This window comes from Aotus nancymaae, unplaced genomic scaffold (genome assembly GCF_030222135.1).
Source record: "Aotus nancymaae isolate 86718 unplaced genomic scaffold, 86718_ANA_hifiasm-v0.15.2.pri h1tg000002l, whole genome shotgun sequence".
Classification (NCBI taxonomy): domain Eukaryota; kingdom Metazoa; phylum Chordata; class Mammalia; order Primates; family Aotidae; genus Aotus; species Aotus nancymaae.
This window is the reverse complement of record NW_026988413.1, coordinates 33,751,847-33,773,707: the sequence shown is the minus strand read 5'-3', so window position 1 is coordinate 33,773,707 and position 21,861 is coordinate 33,751,847. Positions and strand designations below refer to the sequence as shown.

The window sequence follows — 21,861 nt, the reverse complement described above, 5'->3', positions numbered from 1 at the left end:
TTTAAGCAACTAGTCCTGTATTACATCACCATCTCAAGCAACAAAACAATTATTCATTACTGGTGATGTCATTTGGACTTTTTCACTCAAATGGAAATGTAACCCTAAGTCATTTGTACCATGAAAAAGAAAAACATTCCAGTCTTCAAAAACTATCAGCATCTTCAATTATGGAGATTCCAATCAGAATTTATAATCACACTTGTATTTCAATGGGAGACGTAAATAAAACTCATTTTTAAAGTAAAAGGACCTGAATTATATCCCCAAATTGGGACGTACTTCAACAATTTCTCCTGGGGAGAGAGAGAGAATTGCTGTTTTACATTAAGTCCCTGGAATTCCTGCCAATAGAATTTCAACTGCCTGAATCTCACTCCTGACTTTCCATCTCAGCAGAGGCCACAGCCTGTACTTGTGAAGAAACTCATCACTCTCACAATAAGGCAATTTTGCCAAATCAAGCATTATCAAGACACATGGATGAAAAATCAGTTCTGCCCTTAATGAAATTCTAGTCTCATGGTGAACAAACATTTTTAAAAATATCGTAATCCCCTCAAAACCATCAGCAGGATTTTCTTTAAAGTATTTAGGCAAAATCAGTTTTCAAGATCAAAGTCTTAGGTAAAAAAGAGAAAAAAAAACTGGAGATAGACAAATATAAAAAGTGTGTAAAAAAATCCCCACCCATGTGTGCACACAAACAATAGTAAATAAAACTTTTAAAAAGTATGAGCTTAGAGATCTGCTCTTGTAAGTGGCCCTTTTCTTGTATTAACTGTGCAAGAAAAATGTGGTGGCATACAAATTTTCAAAAAGTCTTTTATCTATATGTTAATCTTATGCAGCCATCTCTGTCTAGAAGTCATTTGGAGATATAAAGGCATATTTCCCTGGGTCTAGTCTTCCATCTGTATTAAATAATGGCAACTAGACCTCCTTTGCCTGTGCTACCAGAGACCTACCAGCATATCTGTGGGAGTGGATGGCAGTATTGTTGTCTGGCTTAACCACTGAAAGGTAATGAAAGTAAACATCAAGTATGTTAAACTGAGCAGATGTTAAAATTCTGGTTACAAATATAAACTGAAGTAATTCAAAAATGTGTCTGGCAAAACTGTAATAGTCAAGAAATCACAGTACAATATGGGAACTGCCATAAGATAGTGAGAACCTTGCAAGTATAACCCAAATTCCCCTTTTCCCATGAAATAAAGCAATTTTTATACTGAGAAAGAGACTGCTGGCTTTTTTTTAAAAAGACAGCTTAATTATAATGAAATAATGCATTTCTCTTCACTTTTGTTTCCCTTCCCAGATTATGTGAATGCATTTCTGCTCTTGAACTGCAGAATGGCAGTATGGTATTCTAACATCTATTTCCTATGAAAAATTGTGGGAAACAATTATCTAGGAAGGGAAAAAAAAGGTTCACTATCCATGCACAACTACTACTAACATTTTCATATTTCTTTCCAGCCTTTGTTCTGTCCATAATATGTTTTACCTAATTTTGATCACATGAGACACTATTTTCATGGTAACATGACAGGTGATTATAGAATTCAAAACTTTGGCTAACTTAATAGATGAAAATGGTATCTAGTTGTTTGTGCCATTTTAAGTACTACTAAAATTGACCATTTTCCACGACACTAAATTGTTAATCAAAAAAGAATTAAGGAATTGATATGTTCCATGTTTTATTTTATTTATTTATTTATTTATTTATGAGATAGAATCTCTGTTACCCAGGATGGAGTACAATGGCACAATCTCAGCTCACTGCAACCTCCACCTCCCAGATTCAAGCAATTCACTCCTCTCTGCCTCCCAAGTAGCTGGGATTACAGGTGCCCACCACCATGCCTAGTTAATTTTTTTTTTTTTTTGTATTTTTAGTAGAGACAGGGTTTCACCATGTGGGCTAGGCTGGTCTCAAACTCCTGACCTCAAGTAATCCACTCGCCTTGGCCTTCCAAAGTGCTGGGATTACAGGCATGAGCCACCACACTGGCCTTTGTTTAAATACTAAAGTTGAAAAAAGAGAAATAGTTAAGTAATGAAGTATTCTTAAAAGGTAAGGGATAGGAGTATATTTCTACTTCTCAATGTTCAACATGTACCCAAAGACTGTATCCTTAAAAAATTCACCCCAACAGCGTTAAATTATTTTTTTAAAGCATAGTTTAAGTTAAAAGTCCTTGATTACTTGGAACATGACATAACAATTACTGTAAGAATTCAAAAAAATATATCAGATTGGAGTGCTCTAGAAAGATTTCAATTGAGAAACAGATTTGAGCTGTTCTTAAACAAGGCTTCAGCTGGGGTGGAAAAAAAGACAGACATCCAGGAACCAGAGAACAACTTAACAAACAGGTTTGGTTAAAGTAAACTTATAAACTGTTCAGGAAGGTGTGCCCTTTAAATTAACAACCAAGACAGACTTGGAAGAGTAGAGATGACAGCTAACATGATGGTAGAAGGTAATATGGTAGAAGGTAAAAAAAATATAAATCTTCAATGGAAAATAACTAAAATTCAAAGTCTAACCTATGGCAAATTACCCCAAATATCAAGTTGAAGAAATCTGAAATGCTAAACAAGAAAAACAAGAGTCATCAAAGTAGCAAGAAAAAACTGAAGGTAGGCTGAATTAACAAAATTTAGCCAGGAGAGCCAGGCACAGTGGTGTGCACCTGTAGTCCCAGGTACTCCAGAGGCTGAGATGGGAGGATCTCCTGAGCCCAGGAAATTGAGACCAGTCTGAGAAACACAAGGAGATCCTGTCTCAAAAAAGAAGCCCACTACCATGATTAGTGTTCTTTTAAAAATTTTGAGTATGATATTAAACAGAGTGATAAATACTATAAATGACTATTATTTTGCAGAAATAATAAATATCTACAGAAAATCTATTAACAATGTTTAGTAAAGAAGCCATGTACATAATTTAAAAATTGCATTCTCTTATTCTAACTAGGTAAAAATTAACACAAGAAGAAAACCCACAAGAACAACAAAAGTTATAAAATGCTTAAACTGAGCAAGAGTTTATGTAACAAAATTATAATACTGTAATTTAACAAATTACTCAAAATAGAAATAACTCAAATAAATGGAGAAAGAACGTGTTTCTTTATGAAATAGGTAAATACGGCAAAAATGTCAATTCTCTTTTAGCTAATGCCTACATTTTTTGGAATATTAGTCAAACTATCAAATTGCTGACAAAATAAATCAAAACTTAATCTGAAAGAATATATTGTTGAATACCCTAAAAGAGAAGCATGGAAGAGACAAGGCATTATAGCACCCTTGATATATTTATTAAAAGTACCAATCATTAAAACCCTAGTGTACTGTCATGAATTCAGAAAAGGAGATTGACGTAAAAAGTAGGAGTCACAGGAAAAGAAATCTAATTATACAGAGTTTAATGTATGCTAAATTAGATATCACCAAGCCAAAGGCTTGGGAAGAATTACTTGAAAAATAACTAGGTAACACCATAGGATACTTTCAACTTAAACCTATACCTTAGTGTATAAAATATGATATAGTAGTGATAAATTTGAAAACCAACTTATCAAAGTAGAGACAGAAATGAAAACTGAGCATTTATTAGGTTTCTGTAAAGATATTAATTTCCCTCAAGCTTTGCTGCAAGAGTAGGAGAAAACACAAAGCTGAAAAAGAGAAGATCGAAAGATCTGATTATGCAAAAAAGTGTAGAAACACTCCACATGCCATTAAATAACTAAAGAAAATGAAAAGTTGCCTTAAATTTTCAGCTGTTCCTTATAAAACAATTCTAAGAAGGAAGAACTGAAGACCATCAGCCTAAGTCAATGCAATCAAAGTTTACTACTCTACCTTTTTAATCCTAATTCCTATTAGAGGTAGTATCCAGAATTTTCCACTCTAGGGAAAGTTCCAGCATGACCACTCAAGGTCCCAACAGGAAAGAGATGGGACACTCAAAATGGGATAATGTGGAGTGTTTATTTACAAAGGATGATTTACAAAGTGTGGTTGAACAAGAACCATTAGAGATGGGACACTGGCCTGGGGGTTAGCAGCAGGTAAACTGTTAACCACTCTCAGATGGAAAAGAAGAGATGAAGAGCAGTTACTGAAACCCCAGGAATAGTCATACATGTGGTTGCTTTATGAAGAGCATGAGCTTTGGCTCAGGAACATGGCCCCCTCCAGATGCCCTTGCAAGTGGAGAGCCAGGAGAATGAACATTTTGACTTCTCTTTCCTCCCTCTACTTTTGCCAGGCTCTCCATGGACCAAACTCAACTAGAGCCATCCAGACAGGTAAGCCTCTGGAGCAGAAAGCAGGACAGAAGAGGGTAGAAAGTGGGTCTAGAAAAGTAAATGAAAAAAATCTGGTACAACGGGGTAAGTTCATTGTGTGTCCATTCTCATGAACGTTCTCTTCTGCTTCAAGTTCTGGTTTGCAGCTGTGTTCTTGCCAGTTTCAACCCTGTCCTGAAATCCAGTGACAGGACCTTGACAATACGATGACTTCTCCTATTTCCTCTTTAGCCATCACAAAGCCTTTGATGCATAATATCAAAAATCAAAAATTAAAAAATAATCCAATTGGCCAACAATATGACAATATAGAAATGATCATTAAACTCATTATTATAAAGGCCAAAGTAGAAAATGCTTACATTACTGTATAAGAAAAACAAATGACATTTTAAATTGAAATTTTATTAAATTAAAATTAAATTGTATTAAATTGAACAATAAATGGGTTAAATAAAAAATGAAAAGTTGATATTAAAAAGTGGTATATTTTAATATATTCTAGAAATTCAAAGATAATTATGCCACAAAATATAGCTAGAAGGTGTAAAGGAAGGAGCAAGAAAACAAGAAAGGAAAAGAAAACCCTTGCCTACACTATCCACTAAGGGCCCAGGCAATGCTTAGGTTTTGGACAATCATGATTTTGCTCTAAGGAAAATTAAAGGAAATAAGCTAGGGAGCCTTCAAAGTTTTCAGTGACCACAATACTAGGAAAATGTTTTTAAAACAGAACTATAATCAGGACAGAAATCAAAACAAACTATCATATTTGAATGTAGAAGACACAAGGGAAAACAATGCTTTAATCTCGAATAATTAAGGTACTTAAGAGATTGTGTTGATTTTCAGAATTAGCTTAGGATACCGAAACTGGAAAAACAAAAGGCTTCATTAAAAGGAGCAGTGCTTTCTGTGAATACCAGATAGCTCTCATATTTTAACGAATGCTAGACAAACGCATGCACTTAATCACCTCACGAGAGATTTTTCTTTCCTAATATAAGCACATAGCAGATGAAATTTCTTCTTAACAATATATAAAGATGGAGATAGCTACAGGATTTAATTACACATATATCTGCCACAATGGAAAAAAAAGCTACTGAAACAGCATCAAAATGATAAGTTTAGGAGGACTGACTGACCTATTACTTTGACCTAAGTGGTGTCACTGTCTACTGTCAAAAAGCTATAACCAACTTTTGGCATGAGGGAATACTTGAAACAAATAGTGAGATCACAACTTGAGATGTACTAGTACTTAATGACAATAGACGGTAACTCCAGCACAGCAAACAATGGATGTGTGAGTTCTCAACAGTGAGTCCAGTTCTTTAGGAAGCTATGACATTATCATGCCAGATTATGACATTTGACAAAAGAAAGGTAACTTTACCATAAAACTGAGCAGTCTGACAAGAGAGACTGGAGAATGTTTGACTTGAAATTGCACATTGATGAGAACACAAGAGCCAGAAAAAAGGAGAGGTAGTTAATGAAGAGACGGTAAAGAGGGCCATGGGTCTAACAGCAGATATGAAAAGGGCAGATGAGTCTACACAATGAAAGGGCAGGCAGGAGTCAACAGGAGGCAAAAGTTCCAAGTGAAGGCAGGAACCAGGTGAGGACCAGCATGCTTAGAAGGCATTATGAGCAGAGAGGCCCAACAAAAAGGGACACAAAGAATGAAAGATGAGTACACACTGAGTCTAAAAGGAAACTGGGATAACTAGCAGAGATGTGATCATAGATGAGTAAGGCAGGAATCCAGTTTCCAGGCAACTGGGCACCAAGGTGAGCACAGGACCAAACACAAGCCCCAGCCATAGTGAATCTGTGGCCTGGCCTTCTGCTTCCAGAAGTTGCTCATACAGCCCCACTAGGGACAGGAAGCCCCGCCTAGGGATGAGACTGAAGCTACTGCCCCTAGGCAGGGCTTGTACTTAAGCCCCTAGGTTTGGTTTAAGTACAAACCAAGAGACTAGACACAGTGGCTCACGCCTGTAATCCCAGCACTTTGGGAGGCCGAAGCAGGTGGATCACCTGAAGTCGGGAGTTCAAGACCAACCTGATCAACATGGACAAATCCCATCTCTGCTAAAAAATAACGTTAGCCAGGTATAGTGGTGCATGTCTGTAATTCCAGCTACTCGGGAGGCTGAGGCAGAAGAATTGCTTGAGCCTGGGAGGCAGAGGTTGCAGTAAGCCGAGATCACGCCATTGTACTCCAGCCTGGGCAACAAGAACAAAACTCCATCTCAAAAAAAAAAAAAAAAAAAAAGTACAAGGCAAGAGCCAAAACACAATCCAAAACAGAAACACAATCCAGATGTAACTAAGTTGGATTTCACATTCGTATGAAAATTTACTCTTTAAAATTAGTGGTAAACAGGTCCTTTCACAAAGTTAAAACAAACACCCCACTTGCCATTGACTCCCAATGGGATACTCAATGATATGTGAAAAATCAGGATTCTTTGTTCACTAATAAAACTCTCATTTCTGGGAGATGAATCACCTAAAGGACATATCCTTTTAATCACTTTTTATTTCTAAGAGTTTTGTTCTCAAAAAACATCTATAATATTCAAACTGTGAGAGAAACTAAAAATATCATGGGATATCCTGTTTTATCATATTAATGCACAGGAAACATTTTAGAAGACTGGCACTCAAATATTAGCATAGAAAACAATATTGATTAAATAAACAGAAAAACCTATTTTAAAAAATACATCTATAGTAATGTATCCTAAGTTATGTAGTTTATGCTCAGCAGCTCAGGTATAATGTATACAATAAAGAGCTGATCCCAAGTCACATCAGATAAAGGACCAGAAATCCAGGAAGTCTGGTGTGATTAAAAATGTCAGACAAATATTTAAGTTTCAGACACAAGGTGAGTAGGGAGGATTCACATAAGGCTTAAGAGACTGAGCAAAGCTCGGATGTAAAAACAGACATGACCTAAAACAACATCAAAATGAAAAAAGGTAAAAAAAAAAAAAAATCATTTTAATCCAAGGCTACTTTTTTGCATTTTTCCCCAAGTTTTTATCATCCTATAAGCTCATAGTATGGGCAAGATCAAGATGCTTTTGAGAGACTTAAAATTTCAAATAAGGCTTCCTAGTCACTATTCCCTGCTGATAAGGCAAATAAATAACCTACATTCTCTATCGCAAATCCCAGAAATAAGAGAGAAGAGGGGGTATTGCTGTCAGTCAGAAGCAGGATAATGAACATAAAAGATCTGAGGTGATAAATGCCTTTCTCTCACGTCCATAGAGTGGTAGCTCTGCAAACTGCCTCCACCCATTATTGGGTCCAGCTGTGTGTGTGCTAAGATGTGACCCACGACTGTGGTAAGAAGAGACCCAGGACTCATTCCAAAAGCAACCTTACACAAAGCAGCTTCTTGTCCAGCATAAGATGATTTCAAAAGAAAGTGGGTAAAGGTTTGACATCGGATAGAAACCACCTACAAGTGCGGCAGTGCCAGCAACACAGAGCCAGAGTTGGATGCCCCTGGGAAGAAACCTTCCAGCAACAATGGCAATGAAAACTGGAAAACATCCACACAAGAGAGTTAACTTCAAACTCTTGCCAAGCCCAGAGTATGCCAATGCCACGTGGCAATAGTCTCTCTTTAGTGGCACTGCCCTTTCTCCTTGCCATATCCCCTCAAGAGTCAGACACCAGGCCCAAGCTTGGGTTGAGAAGCCCTCCACAAGAGCTATCCCACTGCAGGCTTCCAGCCTAGAGCAGGCTCACATGCACAGGGGAGAGTCTTCAACGTTAAATGAAGTTTGGACTTTTAACTATGACATAGTACAGGGCATGAATTGAAATGAGTCTTTTGGGGACTACAAGCAATAGGAGAACTTGATATATTGTCCATGTTAATACCCAACCAAAATTATTGCACCAATCCGAGATTCCATCCAAAGGGAAAGGTTAGTCAAAAAGTCCTGGAAGGAATAGAGAAGAAAACACAAAATAGCATTACGATTGCTCATCAACAACAGTGTGTGGCCCCTCATTCAACACAATGGTTAAACACCTCAAAGAGGAAAACTGGAGTATCTATGTATCAGGAGTAAGAAAACATGATGAGTTCTGGCTGTTTATCTGTAAGACTTCATAGTTAATATTCTAAAGTATTTATTGCAATGCAGGGTAAACTAAATGGTAAGCATTGCATCTTACATATTCCATTTAGCCATATTAAAATTAAAGTGGTAAGGATGTTCAAATATTAAGTGATAAAGGTACTACAAAATCTAGTAAAGCAAGGTGTATTCATCTTTACTCCAAGGAATAAAAAGATATAAAACTGATTTAACAACCTAGTGCAAGAAAAATAGCTGGAAAGATTGTACACTAAATTGCAGCCTAAAGCATTGTAAATGTTTTACAAATGTTGCAAATTTTTACAGGTATGCTTTGTAAATCTCAAAAGTAAACTTTAGGTTGAGTTTGGTTAGCTTCAAAAGTGGCGTTACAAAGGCAAGCTAAAGCCAAGAACGAGGTGTTTGGAATGCCATCTCTCAGATTATTTAAATGAACTATATATACATTCAGATTCAGCATGAAAATACAGATAAAGATAAAAGATAATACAGATAATACAAATAAAGATATATACAGATAAAGGAATTGCAATATTAGTTATGAAGCAGAAGACTATGTTGTGGCAACTCTTTAAATACAGGAGCCAATAATTTTAAGGCAATGGCTGACCAGTTATTTACATTTCAATAAGAAGCAAGGAAGAGTGAATAGGCTGAGCATGCAAAAATGACGTACCAGGAAACAAAACACAAAAGTACTAAAGCCAATTAAGTGCCAAGGACCATAACAGCTCTCTTACACTTCCTGAGATGATCTTCAAGCCAGCACCACTCCCTTATAAAAGTATGCCATGCTATGCATGACCCTGCAGCAAATCTGTCAAAAGTTTCTTAGTATAGCCAGTAGCCAAAGCTGGAGTACTTATTAAAATGCAGATTCCTATGCCTCATACCAAACCTACTGACCCAGTATGCCTGGCAGCAGGTTCAAGAACATGCATTTTAAAACATTCCACCAGTAACTACACGAGTTAGAGTTTGAAAGCCACAGCTCTCATCACCTGAATTGTCTGCTTTCTCCATTATTCTCCATATTCATCCCTTCTTTTTTTTCTTTTATGAGATGGAGTCTTCTCTGTTGTCCAGGCTGAAGTGCAGTGGCATGATCTTGGCTCACCGCAACCTCCACCTCCTAGGTCCAAGCAATTCTCCTATCTCAGCCTAACAAGTAGCTGCGACTCCAGGCTCATGCCACCGTGCCCAGGTAATTTTTGTATTTTTACTAGAGAAATGGTTTCGCCATGTTAGCCAGGCTGGTCTAGAACTCCTGGGCTCAAGCAATCCTCCCGCCTTGGCCTCCCAGAGTGGTGGGATTACAGGCGTGAGCCACCGAGCCCAGCCTATATTCATTTCTTCTAGTCTAGCTCAACACTCACCTCCTGTCTTCTGTGATAAACTCATTTCAACTCTGATGAGTCTTTTACTTTCTTCAATAATTATGTGTTGAGCTGTGTATCTTTTGCCATTTTATTGTATTGTTCTCATACCATTCGTTTGTTACAAAAAATGGCCAAAACATATGAAGCCTTTGCTGTATCTACCTAAATTAGATTTTTTTTTTCTTGTAATCATTAAAAACATTTTTATGGGAAAGATTCTAAGCTTATGGCCATGGGAAAACTTAGATTTTCCAAAGTAAATTTGCTTTACCTCCCATTTCTAGAAAATTGTGAAGCTGCAATGCCAACCCACCATAGTCGTATTGGTTACTGCTCTGAACTCATACTTACTTAGATTTTAATCTTCTTAATGCAAATTGTTTCACTTATGGAAAGGAACAAAAAACTCAATAGGAGTAGTAGTGGTTAGAATGGTGATGGTATATATTAAATCACTTGTTAAATGCATGTGGTTGAAAGCAATGTAGCAAAGCCAATAAAACATCATGTTTATATGAAAGCAACAGTATGAGGTGGGAACAAAAGAAAAGTACTCTTCTAGAGCAACTGCATGGTGATTTGCCAGGACAGAAGATTTGAACCTGATCTCATTAGAACAGTCAACACTTTGCCTACAGCTAAGTCTCATCATAATACTCAATGTTTTGCCTATAGCTAAGGTCTTAATCTTAGAATATTCAACATTTTGCCTTTAGCTAAGGTCTTGTAGTTTTAGGAATGTCTCTGATAAAAGCAATGCTCTTACTCTCAAGCCCAGTAACCAGCACAACCAAGAGAAAAGTACCCAGTACGGCAGTGTTGCAGGAAGACAAACCCTTCCTCTGCGACAGAGCCCTCAGAGGTCACTGCTGGAACAATGGGGAAAGGAGAAACTGAATCTCTCCTCAGTTGCAAAGGAAAGATTCAAGAGGTAAAAGGGCCCTCCTTAAATCGGCAAACACTTGCACAACCTCCTAGAGAAAAGCCCATTTATCTACGGGCTACCATGGGCCAAGTCTAGGCTGAGTGTCCTCACAGTGGAGGAGCAAGGACCTCCAAAGGCTCTAATATATTCAAGATCAGATGCTGTTGGTATCTGTCTCTGGTTGGTAAAAAATAAAGAACTTTCATAAAAAAAAAAAAAAAAAAGGATCAATGCTAGAAAGTGGCAAAGCTGCAATTCAAACATATGCCACAGTCTCAAATGCCTGTGTTTTTACCCCCATTATATTTTGTTTCATTCTCTCATTCACAGGTTACTGCAGGTTAAAATAAGTATTTCCACATTAATGGACTGTATTAATACCTTGCATCTGTGTGTAAAATGCCATGACGTATGTGACTTTTTCCCCAAGAGTTTCAGACACCTAAGTAACCAGCGGCTTCAAACAACTCACATGAGATAAGGAAGATGGGAAAGGGAGAGGAACTACATTTAGGAACCTGGGGATTTACACACAAAAGCTATCTTTCTGAAGACTTTACTAAGAAAAAAAAAACTCTTGAGGTATCTTGGAACAGCTTTTCATGTTCTATTAAGAGTTTTCATGCAAAAGCATGAAACCTGCTTTCCAAAGTCCCAGGCAAGTTAACGAATAATTACTACACCTTTCAACCTTCTGCATCTACAGTTTTCATTCGAAGACTAAGGGTAAAATTCAGCCTAAACTTAACCTCTTACTAAACTATCCAGAGACAACTCAGAAATTTGCATTTCTATCAATGATTAGCTTAAGCATGTTGGTTGCCCACTATTTTTCATAAACACAAATCTGACTGATGTTTATCAAAAACTTTTAAGCTGTCTTTACAAAAAACGTTGGAACATTCTGAAGCTCTCCTCAATCTGTAAAATATCTGGAGGAAACTATTTTTTCACTTACATTTAATTTGCTTAGTCAAAAATCACCAAAAACCATTTTAATTTGTATTTTACCAAATCTCTTGTAAGATATACTTAGAGCACAGAAGAAATTTTGAAAGCTTGGTTATTTTTGTACTCAGGACATCAGAAATGCCACTGCCATAGACTTCCAAGGACGTTTCCTTGGTAAAGTCACAAAGTTCATAAACTCTGGAGCTTCTCAGTCTCTGCAGTCCCCAGCTGTTGGCAACATCTTTATCACCTACTCACACTTTCCAAGCAAAGTGAAAACAGTCTGTGCATAAGGAATGTTGATTTAACAAATTGTTATTAAGCATTTATATGTTTACTACCGTAGCCAGCTGCTATGGCTGCTATAAAAGAGGCATTTGATTGGGTCTTTGCATTCAAGGAGCCTTCAATTTAAAAAGACAATACAATTTCTCAGTAGAAGCTCCAACAACGGCCAGTGAAAACCCTGTCCCCAAGCCAGCCCCCCAGCCCTGTCCCTTTACATCATCCCTGAGCACCATCAACTATGATGAGTTTCCCACCATGGTGTTCCCTTCTGGGTAGATCCCAAGCCAGGCCTCAGCCTGGGCCCCAGCCTTTCCCCCAGTCCTGGCCCAGGCCCCAGCCCCTGCCTCCGCCATGGCATCAGCTCTGGCCCACGCCGCAGCTCCTGGCCCAGTCCTAACCCCAGGCCCTCCTCAGGCTGTGGGCCCACCTGCCCTGGCTGGGGAAGGAATGCTGTCAGAAGCCCTGCTACAGCTGCAATTTGATGAAGACCTGGGTGCCTTGCTTGGCAATAGCACAGACCCAGCCATGTTCACAGACCTGGCATCCATCAACAAGTCTGAGTTTCAGCAGCTGCTGAACCAGGGCGTACCCATGGCCCCCCATACAACTAAGTCCATGTTGATGGAGTACCCTGAGGCTATAATTTGCCTAGTGACAGTGGCCTAGAGGCCCCCTGACCTAGCTCCTCCTCTACTAGGGGCCCGGGGACTCCCCAACAGCCTCCTTTCAGGGAATTAAAAACTTCTCTTCCATTGCAGACATGAACTTCTCAGCCCTGCTTAGTCAGATCTCCTCCTAAGGGGGTGACACCTGCCCTCCCCAGAGCACTGGGTTGCAGGAGATTGAAGCCCTCCTAAAGCAATTATAGATTCTGGTGGGGTGTGTTCCAACTGCCCCCAACCTTGGTGATGCCTTCCTTGGGGCAGGGAGGCACATTTTATCATTTTATTGGCAATATCTGTATCTCTCTCTCTTTTTGGAGGTGCTTAACCAGAAGCATTAACTTCTCTGGAAAGGGGGGAGCTGGGGGATCTCAACTCTTTCTTCCCCTTTCCTGATGCTTTCTCTGTAGGGAACTCTGGGGTCACCCATCCCCATCCTCCAGCTTCTAGTACTCTCCTAGAGAGAGAAGTAGGCTGCAGCTAAGGCCCTTGAGCCCACAAAGCCTTATTAGCAATTGTCATCCATCATGGATTCATTACACCTTGATCAAAATAACGCCCCAGTTACCAGCCCCTCTATGACACTGGCATTGTCCCTGTGCCTAACACCAGAGTTTAAGGGGCTGGTCTTCCTGCCTTGCAACCCAGTTTAGTTGATGTTCTCTGCCAATATGCTTACCCTGCCCAGCTTATGACAGCTAGTGAGCACTGGCCAAGTATCTCTGCTCCCACTAAGACCAGCTAAGTTGTATGCCTACAATAAGACAGTTGTGTTTCTCAAGTCATATATGTCAGTTACTTATCACTATAATGAGTTATAATTACTAATATTTCAATGTCATGTGCATTCATTTGGGTTGCCAAGAAGCAGACACCAACACAAAATTAAACAAGCAAAAGATATCTTGGAGTAGGGAACAGGAGAACACTCAGAACAAGGTGCAGGAGTGATGTCTACAAGGAAAGAGGGAAGAAAGGGGGACTGTACTATAGTGCAGTCCCCAGGGACGTTCAACTGGGCCAGTGAGGAGTCCTTGAGCTTAAAATCACCCAATAGAGGACAGGAGTGGGTCTAGCTGTCCCTTCTGTGCCCAATCACTGGCTCAGAAAAGTCCATAGAAAGCATAGCTTCATAGTGAAGGTGGACTCAGAGGAGCAGCAATTCAGCTATCAGTCAATTATGCTCCCCACAGCAGGAAGCCTGAGGGGTGTGTTCTTCCTTGTCTCAGCATGTAAACCAATACTAAAATTAATAGCTAAGACTTAATGAACCTGTATTAGTCTGTTCTTATGCTGCTAATGAAGACATACCCAAGACTGGGTAATTTATCAAGAAAAAGAGGGTTATTGAACTCCCAGTTCCATGTGGCTGGGGAGGCCTCAAAATCATGGCAGAACACGAAGCAAGGGCAAAGGTACATCTTATATGGTAACAGGCAAGAAAGCGTGTGCAGTGGAACACTTCTTCATAAACCCTTCAGATCTCATGGGATTTATTCACTATCATGAGAACAGCATGGAAAAGACCCAACCCCATGATTCAATTACCTCCCCCCAGATCCCTCCCACGACACACAGGAATTATGGGAGCTACAATTCAAGATGAGATTTGGGTGGAGACACAGTCAAACCATATCAGAGCCCTTACTGTATAGACTATTTAAAGTATCTTTCATGCATCTATATAATACTCATAGCCACAAAGATATGGGTACTATTATCACCCCTATATACAAACCAGGAAACTGAGGCATAAGTAAGCCATGGCCATGCAGCTAGTAAGCAGCAGAACTGTAATTTGAATCCAGAAGTCTTTACTGACTCAAAAATTTCAGTGAAAAAGTTTTTTCCTATTAAACATTAAGTTAAACATTTTGGAAAGACTCATTAAAAGCAAGTTGATAAATTATTGCTGTCACATTAAATATAATTAACACAACTGAAAAAGATTAGGGGAATGAAATCTTAAAAATCTAGGAAGGACTCTACCTAGATCTAGAGAGTCATTCAATAATGCCTGAATTCAGCCATTCATTCAATTACAACAGGTACTAGGCATTGTTCTATCAACAAAACTGACAGAAGAATTTTTAAAAATTTCTGCCCTCATGCAGCTTACATTTATGTGTGGGGGGGAAGGATAATGAATGTTATATAGTATATCACAGGGTAATTAGTGCAAAACAGGGAAGGAAAGTAGAAAGCTTACAGATGGGTGAGGGGAGGGAGGGAGGGAGAGGGAGACAGGAAGAGGGAGAGAGGGAGAGAGAGTGAGTATGTGTGAGTGTGTGTGTGTGAGTGTGTGTGTGTGTGTGTAGGCCAGGGAGAGCCTCACTGAGTTAATGGTTAATTAAAGGCAAAGGAGGGATGCCTGGGGAAGAAGCATTCAGGTACAGAGAACAGTAAGCCCAAAGGCAGAGGCAGGAACATGCCTGGAGGCTCCAGGAACAGCAAGAAGGCAAGTTTAGCTGGAGCAGAGAGAGCAAAGGGGAGAGGTGGGAGGACAGATCATGTAGGGTCTGGTGGGCCACTATAAACACTTTCACTTTACTGGCAGTGAAATAGAACCCACTGAGGTACTGAACAGAGAAGCAAACTGATTTCTGTTATAAAAGGAGTCACTCTGACTACATATAGAGAACAGATAAGGGTTGGGGGTGGTAAGGATGGAAGCAGGAAAACAAATTTAGGAGACTACTGCAGAATCCTACATACAGATTGCTTTGCAATCTCCACTCCAAAAATCCACCATAAAAATATCTAAAATGGAAATGATAGAAAGTGCTTAGGGAAGTGACTTGCATTAGGAAAATAATGCACGACTAAAATCATAGGAACCATAGTTAAGGAAAAGGCCCTGGCCTCTGTGCCAGTCCTCTGTCTGTTTGGTCTCCCATTTATTCTCCTGCCTTCCACTTCACATGATTGAACCCTACAAACTACAGTCCTAGACAGCTGGCTTCTGATGTCAATAGACTAATGAGAGACTAGCAGGAGATCAGATAAACGAGGAAGAGAAAGGTCAGGGTATTTCTTCCCCTACCTCCTCTACTCCATGTGGCATTTGCAGAGTGGTCACATCCTCCATTATTCCAGCCCCCTGTGGGGTACCCTCTCCACAGTTCCAATTACCCCTGGGTGGCCTAGATCCTCAGTTCTGCTCTCACCAAGAAGTTCCTGTGCTATAGCTGAGTTCACACCAGGCAGCTCCCTTGTTGGCTCTGATAACAACTCCTCCCTTTGTTCCTTTAGCCCAAAGGGTGGTAATGGCTACCTGCAGTTGGTAACCTCTGAATTATATAAAAGATATCTATTTGCTCTTTTAGCTTTTTCAATACCTTTGTAATTAGTTCCCTATACCAAATCCCCCTATTGAACTACTTGGTAATATATATATCTTTTCTGACTAGATCCTGACTAGTATACCCTTACATCAAGAGTTACAAATAAATGTATATGAATATAACTGCTTAAATCTTGAAGATAGGCATATATTTAAATCTTGAAGATAGGCAAGAATGAAAAGGGGATGTGGAGAAGGGAGCAGGAGAAAAGGTAGAGGGGCATATAGTACATGCCAAAGCTTCAGTGCTTTGCAAGCATTCTCTTATTTGGAGCCCAAGGCAAAGTCCCAGAAGCTCCTTGTACTCTGAGGAGTCACTCATAGAAAACCCCAGCCCTGTCCTTCCTTCAAAGAGCCCACCTCAATCAATCAACACCAACAGACTCCAGGCCATAGTAACTGCTGGAACAATGTCCTTGGAGCTGCCAGAAATGATGGTCTTAGCCGGGTGTGGTGGCTCATGCCTATGATCTCAGCACTTCAGGAGGCTGAGGCAGGTGGATCACCTGAGGCCAGGAGTTTGAGACCAGCCAAGGTAACACGGTGAAACCTGGTCTCTACAAAAAATACAAATATCAGCCAAGAGTGGTGAGTGACTTGTGCCTGTAGTCCCAGCTTCCCAGCTACTTGGGAAGCAAGAGGAAAGAATCACTTGAGCCCTGGAGGTTGAGGCTGCAGTGAGCCGTGATCATGCCACTGAGCTCCAGCCTGGGTGACAGTAAAATCTTGTCTTGGAAAAAAAAAAGAAGAAAAGAAATGAAGGTCTTGCCTTCATCTGCCCTCTACTCACAGTGTTCAATAATGAAAAAGTCAAAGAAGAGGAAGCAGATGAACAGAAAAGGTAGTAGAGAGAAACTTGAGTCACTCAAGTGTCAATGTAAAGACACCATCCTCATTTACAATAGAATATCACCAAACATCTCACCAGGTAGCATGTTGCCTAACTGTGCCAGAACAAGGTGTGCTGCACACATACAAGGACAAGAGAGATTCTCATGAGCCACCTCAGGACTAATGCTTATTACTGTTGCAGATAAGTAGTATGCAAAACAATGATAGACAATTTAGCTTCAAGTATGAGCAGAGAGCAAAAGCTTCCACAGAAAAACACTTAAAGTGATAGTCTTCCAAAAGTGTTTGGTATAAAGGAAATGCTGAATCGACCCTAGGAACAGTACTCTCACTAACATGGAAACACTGTTTCAGCACTACAGCTGTTAGATACCGCTTAGTTTAATTTAAAAAGGAATTACGTCCTTGAAAATCATAGTATAAAGGGACATCACTGTATTTGTGTGAGACCTAAAAAAATTAGATAATGTTTACTGACTTGTTATATATGAAAATATAACCCATACAAATAGAACCCATAAAAGGCTTCAAATTATTTAAAAGCTTTTCTCCATGGAGAGGACATAGTTTGTAGCAGAGTCTGAAAGCTTTTTAAAGTGTGACTTTGATCCCCATCTGCTGTAGTCAGGGTAGGAGAAGAACACTGATGGGAGAAAAAGCAAGACCCCAGAAAAAGGGGTTGCTATTTTCCTGGAGAGATCATTTCTTTAGTATCAGCAGTAATATTCCTTATCAGTATTCTGCCTGGAAGCCAATTCTCCCTATATCAAATTGTGGACATGAAGAAAGGAAGGGAGCAGACACTGAAAGTGAGAGGTACTAAACACATGTTAAATTTATTTATCCTAATAGCAATCCATTCCTTGATACAAACAGATACATACAGAGAAAGGTTGAAAAATGTGGTAATTGTCATACCTCTAATAAAATAGACTCTAGAATTCAACTTCCAAACACAAATAGTGTCCTTCCATTTATACTATAAGCACACCCAAGAAAACTCTGAGGGGAATTAAAAAATAACAGTGGCAAATCTGACAGGGATGGTAGGATGTCATGGGGAATCTGACCTTGTGGCTAGTAGGAGCAAAGTATGATCTTGAAAGAAGAATGTGAAATAAGACCTAATGAATGGAATTTAGAAAACAAGAGAAGCCATGGAAACAGCAGGAAAAGCCTAGAAACAGGAATTTTTAAGTCCTTTAGACATACAATTGAATATGAAACAAATGCAGACTGCATCTACATCTATCTCAAGCCCTGACAACTTCTTTTAAATTCCAGGCACTATTTTCTATTGCGTAAGTCTCTTCCACAAACATGGTCAAAATTAAATTTATTATCTACCTCCATGTTTGCATATTTTTGGTTACTTAACTCTCATTCCAAATCCCTTCTTTTCTCTTTTCCTCCAGGACAGAGACTGGTCATGCAAATATTAATATCCCAGTCTTCCTTACAGTTACAGTTTGCCAGTAAGATGTAAAAAGAAGTTGAGGTGTGGGGAGGGGTGCTCCCTGTCCATAACAAAGTGTCTCTATGATGGAGCCCATGGCCCCTTTCCCCTTTCCTTCTGCCTGGAACACAGATACCTTTGCAGGTAGCTGCAATCATGAAAGCAAAAGCCTCGTGCTAGGGATAGAAGAGCAGGAAAACAGGCAGAGGGTGCTTTATGATGGTGTTACTGAGCCAACATCCCAGTCCCTGTGTTCTTGTGAAGTAAGCCCAGTGGTTTAAACTACTATTAGAAATGCTTTCTGTTCAGAGCCAACATAAGCCTCATTGGAATATCCCCAAATCTCTTTTTTCTCAAGTGTTTCACATCTTGGTAATGGCATCCCCATCCCAACAGTGGCACCAGCAAAATTCTAGGAATAATCTCCAAATCCTCCTCATTTGGTTCGCTTGCTTCTCATTCTATTTCTGAAATCTCTCTTCCAAACTTTTTCTTTCTTCTCCATCTTGTCCATCTTTACCTTCACCACCTCACTGTAGTAGTGTGGTTGTCTACACTACTAAAATGCCACCAAACTCCTCTTTCTGCCACTAATCTTCCCGGAACACCCAGACTTCTACTTACAAGTTAACACACACCTCAAACCTTGAAGTCTTGGCTCCCAGCTTGCTTCACAAGAGCCCTCACCACACTGGGGCGCAACAATGGCTAAAAAAATATGCCAAGTGGACATTTTAACCGACATTAAAAAAAAAAGTAAAGATACAAAGTAAAACAAGACATCCTTTGTGTTCATGAAATATACAAAGACATCTAACAAATTCTCTATAAAGCATAGTAAGCACTGCATACTTTTTTGTTAAAAAATGAAATAAGCCAACTTTACAAAGACAACTTTAATATGATTTCAAGATTAGCAATGCTGCACTGAGGTGTATATTCTTACAAACTCTTCTTAGTATTATATGTATCAGCTCACTTGTTCCAGAGAATTATTCAGTATGTTACAAGTGTCAAAAAGTATACACTCCTAATTTAATATTCCCAGTCTAGAAATATTGTGAAATCCATCCCTCCTCTCCTCATAAGGTTTTTGCAGACAGTCATCATGGCACAAATTATGATATGAGGAAAGAATATATAACCATTGAAATATTAGAGTTTTTTGAATAGGAAAATATTTAGAATACAATGTTAAGGGAAAAGCAATATTCAAAATTGTTTTCATGGCATCATTAATGGGGGAAAATAGGCATGCCAACAATAATGATAAGGATGAACTGCTCTGTGCTCATTATTACGGCGGTCTGTTCACACATTTCTCCCCCTCTATTTCTTTTTATGTTTTTGTACTTTCCAAACACTTTACTATAGGCATTTCTGCATTCAGAAAAATATATTACAGGTCTGGAGATGTATGAGTAATAAACAAAAAAATAGTAAATAGTAAAAAGTGAAAAAGTAAAAGAGAAATTCAGCTTATTTATTAAATGATGGTAACCTGCCATAACCAGATTCAATGTTACTTTGGGAAAGAAGTGGGAAGCCCTGAGTACGAAGCCCCTAAGGGCAGAGACTTGCAATCAGGATCAATAACCACCTGAGCATTTAGACAGAGTCTATTACAGCTTATGTGAATTCAGAATCCCAATTATGAGGTCCTGACATTTTAAGATTTCTTATTAAAACAAGTTTCCCAAACAATCCTAAATAACTCCCTTTATAAAGCCACTGTGGAAAATGACAAAAAGACTCAAGTTACTTCACATCAGGCTTTAGCTGTGTGTATTAATGCCTCAGTGGCCCACGATTTGTCCTGCAATATACCCACACACTCTCAAATTCAGTGTAATCTAATAAAATGGTTTTAAATAGAGTTTTCATACAAGAAACAAAGCTCTTATTTTGCAAGAAAAAAAGAAAGACACCTTGAGAAACACCTGAGGTAAAGATCTAAGGATTTAGAGGCACAAAAGCCTCAGTTCAAAGTCAAACACCATCATTTATAAACTGTATGACCTTACTCAGATTGTTTACATTCTTTGAGCAAATACAGAAATAGAAAAAGATAAGCTCAAACTTCTAAGACTTCAAGTGTCAGTTACAACTATTACACTCATTTCTTCTAAAAGCCGTATGTGTTTTATTGCTTGCTTTTAACCTTCATTCTCTAAAGAACAACATCTCAGAACTTGGTAAGCATTAATATTTGAAAAACATTATACTTAGTTGACATTTTAAACTATATATTTTCATGACATTACAGAGATTGTTCTGCTGTGTGGCCACTGGACACCAATATATAATTCTAAAATAAACGAAAACATTGGGAGCATAGTGAGGTCCCTGGTGAGAACAAGTAAAAAGTGTGGTATTTAAGCAAATATGCTACATACAGCTAGCTATCTTTAATGAGAAAAAATAAGTTGCTAGTAAAATGTTAATTTGCATTTGGCCCTTGGGGAAAAACACAGATGGTACTACCTACTGAAACCATTACATATTGATATGGTCAGGGAACAGGGCCTGAGGGCCAGGCATATAAAAAGAATTAGGCAACATCTGTCAGAAAGTTTATAATAGAATTCAGGTCTCTCTCAACCTCAGAAGTTAGTTTTCAAAATACATTCCTGATTCCCCTTCTTACTCTTCATTTCCTGTTTTGCTCCTAAAACTGCTTAATATTTTCAATTTCGCTGGGTTTTAATTAATTGAAAGTTTACATTATATTACATTAAAGAAAAATACCCCAAAGGACTCTTAAAAGTTTTATAGACAATTGAATATGGGAGCCATCTGTTGAACAGAATTAGATAATTAATTTGGTGACATCCTTTTAATTTTTTATTCCTGTCTTAATGTATACAATACCTGGTTATGCCTCTAGGCAAAAACATGCCGCAGAATGAGTTACAATTTGCTTTTGAAATTGCTTTCTCCAGTCAATTGTTTACTTCATCATATCAAGGTCATTTTAGAACCTATAGGTCTTATTCTAGTTAATGGCTCCAGTAGGACACAGGAATTCAAAGATAAAACAATTAAGTCACTCAAAAAATGAAAAGTAGACAATATTTTAATTATACACATGACTATAATATTATAGTCATCCTTTGTTATCCAGGAGGGATAGGTTCCAGGACCCCCTTGAATACCAAAATCCATGGATGCTTGGGAACCTTATATAAAATGGCATAGTATTTACATATAATATTCTCCTGTATACTTTAAATCTTCTCCATATTACTTATAATACCTAATACAATATAAATATTATGTAAACCATTACTATACTGACTTATTTTTTATTTGTAATTTTATTTGTAATTTCTTCCTCAAATATCTTCAGTCTGCAGTTGGTTGAATCCCTGGATCCATGGATGTGGAGGGCCAACTGTATAATGACTCTCCAAAGCAAACGTTATACCTCTGTATACCTCCACTAAAGTCAAAAGGCAGATAAAAACACCTCTTTGTCAATGACAAACAATCTTAAAAGGATGATCAGAAAATTCATACAAATAGAACATGCTGGGAT

At 38.6% G+C, this 21,861-nt stretch overlaps 1 protein-coding gene and 1 pseudogene across 8 annotated transcripts in view; one reads left to right on the top strand and one right to left on the bottom strand.

Moving 5' to 3' along the window:
* CADPS2 (calcium dependent secretion activator 2) overlaps positions 1 to 21,861 on the bottom strand; it is a 579,466-nt gene that overhangs the window by 533,425 nt on the left and 24,180 nt on the right. The gene's annotated exons all lie outside the window — the stretch shown is intronic.
* On the top strand, positions 4,208 to 12,809 carry LOC135270489 (transcription factor p65-like; annotated as a pseudogene).